This window comes from Acanthochromis polyacanthus, chromosome 2 (assembly GCF_021347895.1).
Source record: "Acanthochromis polyacanthus isolate Apoly-LR-REF ecotype Palm Island chromosome 2, KAUST_Apoly_ChrSc, whole genome shotgun sequence".
Classification (NCBI taxonomy): Eukaryota; Metazoa; Chordata; class Actinopteri; family Pomacentridae; genus Acanthochromis; species Acanthochromis polyacanthus.
Window position 1 is genome coordinate 47533034 of NC_067114.1, and position 10516 is coordinate 47543549.

A 10516-nucleotide genomic window follows, 5' to 3' on the forward strand; every position below is an offset into this window, starting at 1 on the left:
TGGCATGTTTTCACGACATGTTGAAAAAATCCCATTTTTTTCGACTTAGTACTATGGCGTTTTTTTGGACAAAATTCATGATGATTTTTTTTCAAAGAAAACTGCTCTATAGTATTTTAAACAGCCTATTTTACATTATTTCATCATATGGCATGTTTTTATGACATGTTGAAAAAATCCCATTTTTTTTCTTTTTTTCCACATTTTTTTCTAAGGCTTTTTTTTGGACAAAATTTATGATGACTTTTATTCAAAGAAAACTGCTCTATAGTGTTTTTCACCGCCTACTTCACATTATTTCTTCATATGGCATGTTTTTAAGACATGTTGAAAAAGTCATATACTATGGCGTTTTTTTGGACAAAATTCATGATGATTTTTTTTCAAAGAAAACTGTTCTGTAGTATTTTAAACGGCCTATTTTAGATTATTTCATCATATGGCATGTTTTTACCACATGTTGAAAAAATCCCATTTTTTTCGACATTTTTTCTAAGGCATTTTTTTGGACAAAATTCATGATGACTTTTTTTCAAAGAAAACTGCTCTATAGTGTTTTTCACTGCCGACTTTACATTATTTCATCATATGCCATGTTTTCACGACATGTTGAAAAAATCCCATTTTTTTCGACTTAGTACTATGGCGTTTTTTTGGACAAAATTCATGATGACTTTTTTTCAAAGAAAACTGCTCTATAGTATTTCAAACAGCCTATTTTACATTATTTCATCATATGGCATGTTTTTATGACATGTTGAAAAAATCCCATTTTTTTCGACTTTTTTTCCACATTTTTTTCTATGGCGTATTTTTTGGACAAAATTCATGATGATTTCTTTTTTCAAAGAAAACTGCTCTATAGTGTTTTTCACGGCCGACTTTACATTATTTCTTCATATGGCATGTTTTTAAGACATGTTGAAAAAGTCACATTTTTTTCGACATACTCATCTATGGCGTTTTTTTGGACAAAATTCATGATGATTTTTTTCAAAGAAAACTGTTCTGTAGTATTTTAAACGGCCTATTTTACATTATTTGATCATATGGCATGTTTTTACCACATGTTGAAAAAATCCCATTTTTTTCCACATTTTTTTCTAAGGCATTTTTTTGGACAAAATTCATGATGACTTTTTTTCAAAAAAACCTGCTCTATAGTGTTTTTCACCGCCTGCTTTACATTATTTCATCATATGGCATGTTTTCACGACATGTTGAAAAATCCCATTTTTTTCGACTTAGTACTATGGCGTTTTTTTGGACAAAATTCATGATGATTTTTTTTCAAAGAAAACTGCTCTATAGTATTTTAAACAGCCTATTTTACATTATTTCATCATATGGCATGTTTTTATGACATGTTGAAAAAATCCCATTTTTTTTCTTTTTTTCCACATTTTTTTCTAAGGCTTTTTTTTGGACAAAATTTATGATGACTTTTATTCAAAGAAAACTGCTCTATAGTGTTTTTCACCGCCTACTTCACATTATTTCTTCATATGGCATGTTTTTAAGACATGTTGAAAAAGTCATATACTATGGCGTTTTTTTGGACAAAATTCATGATGATTTTTTTTCAAAGAAAACTGTTCTGTAGTATTTTAAACGGCCTATTTTAGATTATTTCATCATATGGCATGTTTTTACCACATGTTGAAAAATCCCATTTTTTTCGACATTTTTTTCTAAGGCATTTTTTTGGACAAAATTCATGATGACTTTTTTTCAAAGAAAACTGCTCTATAGTGTTTTTCACCGCCTACTTTACATTATTTCATCATATGGCATGTTTTCACGACATGTTGAAAAAATCCCATTTTTTTCGACTTAGTACTATGGCGTTTTTTGGACAAAATTCAAGATGATTTTTTTTCAAAGAAAACTGTTCTGTAGTATTTTAAACAGCCTATTTTACATTATTTGATCATATGGCATGTTTTTTCCACATGTTGAAAAAATCCCATTTTTTTCGACATTTTTTTCTAAGGCATTTTTTTGGACAAAATTCATGATGATTTTTTTTCAAAGAAAACTGCTCTATAGTATTTTAAACAGCCTATTTTACATTATTTCATCATGTGGCATGTTTTTATGACATGTTGAAAAAATCCCATTTTTTTCGACTTTTTTTCCACATTTTTTCTGTGGCTTATTTTTTGAACAAAATTCATGATGATTTCTTTTTTCAAAGAAAACTGCTCTATAGTATTTTAAACAGCCTATTTTACATTATTTCATCATATGGCATGTTTTTACCACATGTTGAAAAAAATCCCATTTTTTTCGACATTTTTTTCTAAGGCATTTTTTTGGACAAAATTCATGATGACTTTTTTTCAAAGAAAACTGCTCTATAGTGTTTTTCACCACCTACTTTACATTATTTCATCATATGGCATGTTTTCACGACATGTTGAAAAAATCCCATTTTTTTCGACTTAGTACTATGGCGTTTTTTTGGACAAAATTCAAGATGATTTTTTTCAAAGAAAACTGCTCTATAGTGTTTTAAACAGCCTATTTTACATTATTTCATCATATGGCATGTTTTTATGACATGTTGAAAAAATCCCATTTTTTTACTTTTTTTCCACATTTTTTCTGTGGCGTATTTTTTGAACAAAATTCATGATGATTTCTTTTTTCAAAGAAAACTGCTCTATAGTGTTTTTCACGGCCTACTTCACATTATTTCATCATATGGCATGTTTTTACGATATGTTGAAAAAACGGCATTTTTTCGCATTAGTTAAATATGGCATATTTTTGGACAAAATTCCAGATGATTGTTTTGTTCCATTTTCAGCTTTTTTTAGATACTTGTAGTGAAGGCAGACATAAAACAGGGTGAAGAGTAAAGAGAAGACATGCAGCAAAGGACCGCAAGCAGGAATCAAACCCGGGCTGCTGTGTCTGAGACCCACCCCCATACATGGGTCACCCGCTTAACCTGATGAGCTGTACGGGGGGCCCATGATGACTTTTTTTTTCAAAGAAAACTGCTCTATAGTGTTTTTCAGGGCCGACTTTACATTATTTCATCATATGGCATGTTTTTACCACATGTTGAAAAAGTCACATTTTTTTCGACATACTATACTATGGCGTTTTTTTGGACAAAATTCATGATGATTTTTTTCAAAGAAAACTGTTCTGTAGTATGTCAAACGGCCTATTTTACATTATTTCATCATATGGCATGTTTTTACCACATGTTGAAAAAATCCCATTTTTTTCGACATTTTTTTCTAAGGCATTTTTTTGGACAAAATTCATGATGACTTTTTTTCAAAGAAAACTGCTCTATAGTGTTTTTCACCGCCTACTTTACATTATTTCATCACATGCCATGTTTTCACGACATGTTGAAAAAATCCCATTTTTTTCGACTTAGTACTATGGCGTTTTTTTGGACAAAATTCATGATGACTTTTTTTCAAAGAAAACTGCTCTATAGTATTTCAAACAGCCTATTTTACATTATTTCATCATATGGCATGTTTTTATGACATGTTGAAAAATCCCATTTTTTTCGACTTTGTACTATGGCGTTTTTTTGGACAAAATTCATGATGATTTTTTTTCAAAGAAAACTGCTCTATAGTATTTTAAACAGCCTATTTTACATTATTTCATCATATGGCATGTTTTTATGACATGTTGAAAAAATCCCATTTTTTTCGACTTTGTACTATGGCGTTTTTTTGGACAAAATTCATGATGATTTTTTTTCAAAGAAAACTGTTCTGTAGCATTTTAAGCAGCCTATTTTACATTATTTCATCATATGGCATGTTTTTATGACATGTTGAAAAAATCCCATTTTTTTCGACTTTTTTTCCACATTTTTTTCTATGGCGTATTTTTTGGACAAAATTCATGATGATTTCTTTTTTCAAAGAAAACTGCTCTATAGTGTTTTTCACGGCCGACTTTACATTATTTCTTCATATGGCATGTTTTTAAGACATGTTGAAAAAGTCACATTTTTTTCGACATACTCATCTATGGCGTTTTTTTGGACAAAATTCATGATGATTTTTTTTCAAAGAAAACTGTTCTGTAGTATTTTAAACAGCCTATTTTACATTATTTGATCATATGGCATGTTTTTACCACATGTTGAAAAAATCCCATTTTTTTCGACATTTTTTTCTAAGGCATTTTTTTGGACAAAATTCATGATGACTTTTTTTCAAAAAAACCTGCTCTATAGTGTTTTTCACCGCCTGCTTTACATTATTTCATCATATGGCATGTTTTCACGACATGTTGAAAAAATCCCATTTTTTTCGACTTAGTACTATGGCGTTTTTTGGACAAAATTCATGATGATTTTTTTTCAAAGAAAACTGCTCTATAGTATTTTAAACAGCCTATTTTACATTATTTCATCATATGGCATGTTTTTATGACATGTTGAAAAAATCCCATTTTTTTCTTTTTTCCACATTTTTTTCTAAGGCTTTTTTTTGGACAAAATTTATGATGACTTTTCTTCAAAGAAAACTGCTCTATAGTGTTTTTCACCGCCTACTTCACATTATTTCTTCATATGGCATGTTTTTAAGACATGTTGAAAAAGTCATATACTATGGTGTTTTTTTGGACAAAATTCATGATGATTTTTTTTCAAAGAAAACTGTTCTGTAGTATTTTAAACGGCCTATTTTAGATTATTTCATCATATGGCATGTTTTTACCACATGTTGAAAAAATCCCATTTTTTTCGACATTTTTTCTAAGGCATTTTTTTGGACAAAATTCATGATGACTTTTTTTCAAAGAAAACTGCTCTATAGTGTTTTTCACCGCCTACTTTACATTATTTCATCATATGCCATGTTTTCACGACATGTTGAAAAAATCCCATTTTTTTCGACTTTTTTTCCACATTTTTTCTGTGGCTTATTTTTTGGACAAAATTCATGATGATTTCTTTTTTCAAAGAAAACTGCTCTATAGTATTTCAAACAGCCTATTTTACATTATTTCATCATATGGCATGTTTTTATGACATGTTGAAAAAATCCCATTTTTTTCGACTTTTTTTCCACATTTTTTTCTATGGCGTATTTTTTGGACAAAATTCATGATGATTTCTTTTTTCAAAGAAAACTGCTCTATAGTGTTTTTCACGGCCTACTTTACATTATTTCTTCATATGGCATGTTTTTAAGACATGTTGAAAAAGTCACATTTTTTTCGACATACTCATCTATGGCGTTTTTTGGACAAAATTCATGATGTTTTTTTTCAAAGAAAACTGTTCTGTAGTATTTTAAACGGCCGACTTTACATTATTTCATCATATGGCATGTTTTCACGACATGTTGAAAAAATCCCATTTTTTTCGACTTAGTACTATGGCGTTTTTTGGACAAAATTCAAGATGATTTTTTTTCAAAGAAAACTGTTCTGTAGTATGTCAAACGGCCTATTTTACATTATTTGATCATATGGCATGTTTTTACCACATGTTGAAAAAATCCCATTTTTTTCGACATTTTTTTCTAAGGCATTTTTTTGGACAAAATTCATGATGACTTTTTTTCAAATAAAACTGCTCTATAGTGTTTTTCACCGCCTGCTTTACATTATTTCATCATATGGCATGTTTTCACGACATGTTGAAAAAATCCCATGTTTTTCGACTTAGTACTATGGCGTTTTTTTGGACAAAATTCATGATGATTTTTTTTCAAAGAAAACTGCTCTATAGTATTTTAAACAGCCTATTTTACATTATTTCATCATATGGCATGTTTTTATGACATGTTGAAAAAATCCCATTTTTTTTCGACTTTTTTTCCACATTTTTTTCTAAGGCTTTTTTTTGGACAAAATTTATGATGACTTTTATTCAAAGAAAACTGCTCTATAGTGTTTTTCACCGCCTACTTCACATTATTTCTTCATATGGCATGTTTTTAAGACATGTTGAAAAAGTCACATTTTTTTCGACATACTATACTATGGCGTTTTTTTGGACAAAATTCATGATGATTTTTTTTCAAAGAAAACTGTTCTGTAGTATTTTAAACGGCCTATTTTACATTATTTCATCATATGGCATGTTTTTACCACATGTTGAAAAAATCCCATTTTTTTCGACATTTTTTTCTAAGGCATTTTTTTGGACAAAATTCATGATGACTTTTTTTCAAAGAAAACTGCTCTATAGTGTTTTTCACCGCCTACTTTACATTATTTCATCATATGGCATGTTTTCACAACATGTTGAAAAAATCCCATTTTTTCGAGTTAGTACTATGGCGTTTTTTGGACAAAATTCAAGATGATTTTTTTTCAAAGAAAACTGTTCTGTAGTGTTTTAAACAGCCTATTTTACATTATTTCATCATATGGCATGTTTTTAAGACATGTTGAAAAAATCCCATTTTTTTCGACTTTTTTTCCACATTTTTTCTGTGGCTTATTTTTTGGACAAAATTCATGATGATTTCTTTTTTCAAAGAAAACTGCTCTATAGTATTTTAAACAGCCTATTTTACATTATTTCATCATATGGCATGTTTTTATGACATGTTGAAAAAATCCCATTTTTTTTTCTTTTTTTCCACATTTTTTTCTAAGGCTTTTTTTTGGACAAAATTTATGATGACTTTTATTCAAAGAAAACTGCTCTATAGTGTTTTTCACCGCCTACTTCACATTATTTCTTCATATGGCATGTTTTTAAGACATGTTGAAAAAGTCACATTTTTTTCGACATACTATACTATGGCGTTTTTTTGGACAAAATTCATGATGATTTTTTTTCAAAGAAAACTGTTCTGTAGTATTTTAAACGGCCTATTTTACATTATTTCATCATATGGCATGTTTTTACCACATGTTGAAAAAATCCCATTTTTTTCGACATTTTTTTCTAAGGCATTTTTTTGGACAAAATTCATGATGATTTTTTTTCAAAGAAAACTGCTCTATAGTATTTTAAACAGCCTATTTTACATTATTTCATCATATGGCATGTTTTTATGACATGTTGAAAAAATCCAATTTTTTTCGACATTTTTTTCTAAGGCATTTTTTTGGACAAAATTCATGATGATTTTTTTTCAAAGAAAACTGCTCTATAGTATTTTAAACAGCCTATTTTACATTATTTCATCATGTGGCATGTTTTTATGACATGTTGAAAAAATCCCATTTTTTTCGACTTTTTTTCCACATTTTTTCTGTGGCGTATTTTTTAGACAAAATTCACGATGATTTCTTTTTTCAAAGAAAACTGCTCTATAGTGTTTTTCACGGCCTACTTCACATTATTTCATCATATGGCATGTTTTTACGATATGTTGAAAAAACGGCATTTTTTCGACATAGTTAAATATGGCATATTTTTGGACAAAATTCCTGATGATTGTTTTGTTCCATTTTCAGCTTTTTTTAGATACTTGTAGTGAAGGCAGACATAAAACAGGGTGAAGAGTAAAGAGAAGACATGCAGCAAAGGACCGCAAGCAGGAATCAAACCCGGGCTGCTGTGTCTGAGACCCACCCCCATACATGGGTCACCCGCTTAACCTGTTGAGCTGTACGGGGGGCCCATGATGACTTTTTTTTCAAAGAAAACTGCTCTATAGTGTTTTTCACGGACGACTTTACATTATTTCTTCATATGGCATGTTTTTAAGACATGTTGAAAAAGTCACATTTTTTTCGACATGCTATACTATGGCGTTTTTTTGGACAAAATTCATGATGATTTTTTTTTAAAGAAAACTGTTCTGTAGTATTTTAAACGGCCTATTTTACATTATTTCATCATATGGCATGTTTTTACCACATGTTGAAAAAATCCCATTTTTTCAACATTTTTTTCGACATTTTTTTCTAAGGCTTTATTTTGGACAAAATTCATGATGACTTTTTTTCAAAAAAAACTGCTCTATAGTGTTTTTCACCGCCTACTTTACATTATTTCATCATATGGCATGTTTTCACGACATGTTGAAAAAATCCCATTTTTTTCGACTTAGTACTATGGCGTTTTTTGGACAAAATTCATGATGATTTTTTTTCAAAGAAAACTGTTCTGTAGTATTTTAAACAGCCTATTTTACATTATTTCATCATATGGCATGTTTTTATGACATGTTGAAAAAATCCCATTTTTTTCGACTTAGTACTATGGCGTTTTTTTGGACAAATTTCATGATGATTTTTTTTCAAAGAAAACTGTTCTGTAGTATTTTAAACAGCCTATTTTACATTATTTCATCATATGGCATGTTTTTATGACATGTTGAAAAAATCCCATTTTTTTCGACTTAGTACTATGGCGTTTTTTTGGACAAAATTCATGATGATTTTTTTTTTAAAGAAAACTGTTCTGTAGTATTTTAAACAGCCTATTTTACATTATTTCATCATATGGCATGTTTTTACCACATGTTGAAAAAATCCCATTTTTTTCGACATTTTTTTCTAAGGCATTTTTTTGGACAAAATTCATGATGACTTTTTTTCAAAGAAAACTGCTCTATAGTGTTTTTCACCGCCTACTTTACATTATTTCATCATATGGCATGTTTTCACGACATGTTGAAAAAATCCCATTTTTTTCGACTTAGTACTATGGCGTTTTTTTGGACAAAATTCATGATGATTTTTTTTCAAAGAAAACTGCTCTATAGTATTTTAAGCAGCCTATTTTACATTATTTCATCATATGGCATGTTTTTATGACATGTTGAAAAAAATCCCATTTTTTTTTCTTTTTTTCCACATTTTTTCTGTGGCGTATTTTTTGGACAAAATTCATGATGATTTCTTTTTTCAAAGAAAACTGCTCTATAGTGTTTTTCACGGCCTACTTCACATTATTTCATCATATGGCATGTTTTTACGATATGTTGAAAAAACGGCATTTTGTCAACATAGTTAAATATGTCGTATTTTTGGACAAAATTCCAGATGATTGTTTTGTTCCATTTTCAGCTTTTTTTAGATACTTGTAGTGAAGGCAGACATAAAACAGGGTGAAGAGTAAAGAGAAGACATGCAGCAAAGGACCGTAAGCAGGAATCAAACCCGGGCTGCTGTGTCTGAGACCCACCCCCATACATGGGTCACCCGCTTAACCTGTTGAGCTGTACGGGGGGCCCATGATGACTTTTTTTTTCAAAGAAAACTGCTCTATAGTGTTTTTCACCGCCTACTTTACATTATTTCATCATATGGCATGTTTTTAAGACATGTTGAAAAAGTCACATTTTTTTCGACATACTATACTATGGCGTTTTTTTGGACAAAGTTCATGATGATTTTTTTTCAAAGAAAACTGTTCTGTAGTATTTTAAACGGCCTATTTTACATTATTTCATCATATGGCATGTTTTTACCACATGTTGAAAAAATCCCATTTTTTTCGACATTTTTTTCTAAGGCTTTTTTTTGGACAAAATTCATGATGACTTTTTTTCAAAGAAAACTGCTCTATAGTGTTTTTCACCGCCTACTTTACATTATTTCATCATATGGCATGTTTTCACGACATGTTGAAAAAATCCCATTTTTTTCGACTTAGTACTATGGCGTTTTTTTGGACAAAATTCATGATGATTTTTTTTCAAAGAAAACTGCTCTATAGTATTTTAAACAGCCTATTTTACATTATTTCATCATATGGCATGTTTTTATGACATGTTGAAAAAATCCCATTTTTTTTAACTTTTTTTCCACATTTTTTCTGTGGCGTATTTTTTGGACAAAATTCACGATGATTTCTTTTTTCAAAGAAAACTGCTCTATAGTGTTTTTCACGGCCTACTTCACATTATTTCATCATATGGCATGTTTTAACGATATGTTGAAAAAACGGCATTTTTTCGCATTAGTTAAATATGGCATATTTTTGGACAAAATTCCAGATGATTGTTTTGTTCCATTTTCAGCTTTTTTTAGATACTTGTAGTGAAGGCAGACATAAAACAGGGTGAAGAGTAAAGAGAAGACATGCAGCAAAGGACCGCAAGCAGGAATCAAACCCGGGCTGCTGTGTCTGAGACCCACCCATATTGGACGCGCATCGCGAGGTGTATTTCCTTTAAAACGACCGATTCGTGGATTATATACCGACTTCAAGACATGTTTTGGACAAAATAGTTTACTGGCTTGTGTCATCTGGATGTCCATGGTTGGATTATGGCCGTTTTTTGTGGAATATTTTTTTGTGTGTGTAATAATGAATCCGGAAATGTGAGTCGCGCTGTGTACGTTGAAGCCATGTACAGAGAAAGGATGGATGAATATTTGTTGTTTGTCGGACAAATGTGTTTATATCACCCGCTGTGGTAATCGCATCTGAAAGTGGTTTATACCGGCGGATTCATGAGAATCTAAGCTTTCCATCGGCGTATAATGTTTATATATTCGCGTTTGCAGTCTTCGGACATTCTTTAAATTCCTATGCAAATTAGTAAGTGTACCGCCGGCAGTACACTGAAGTTTAACGGGTTAAAAACGCTCGAGTTTGCGCTGC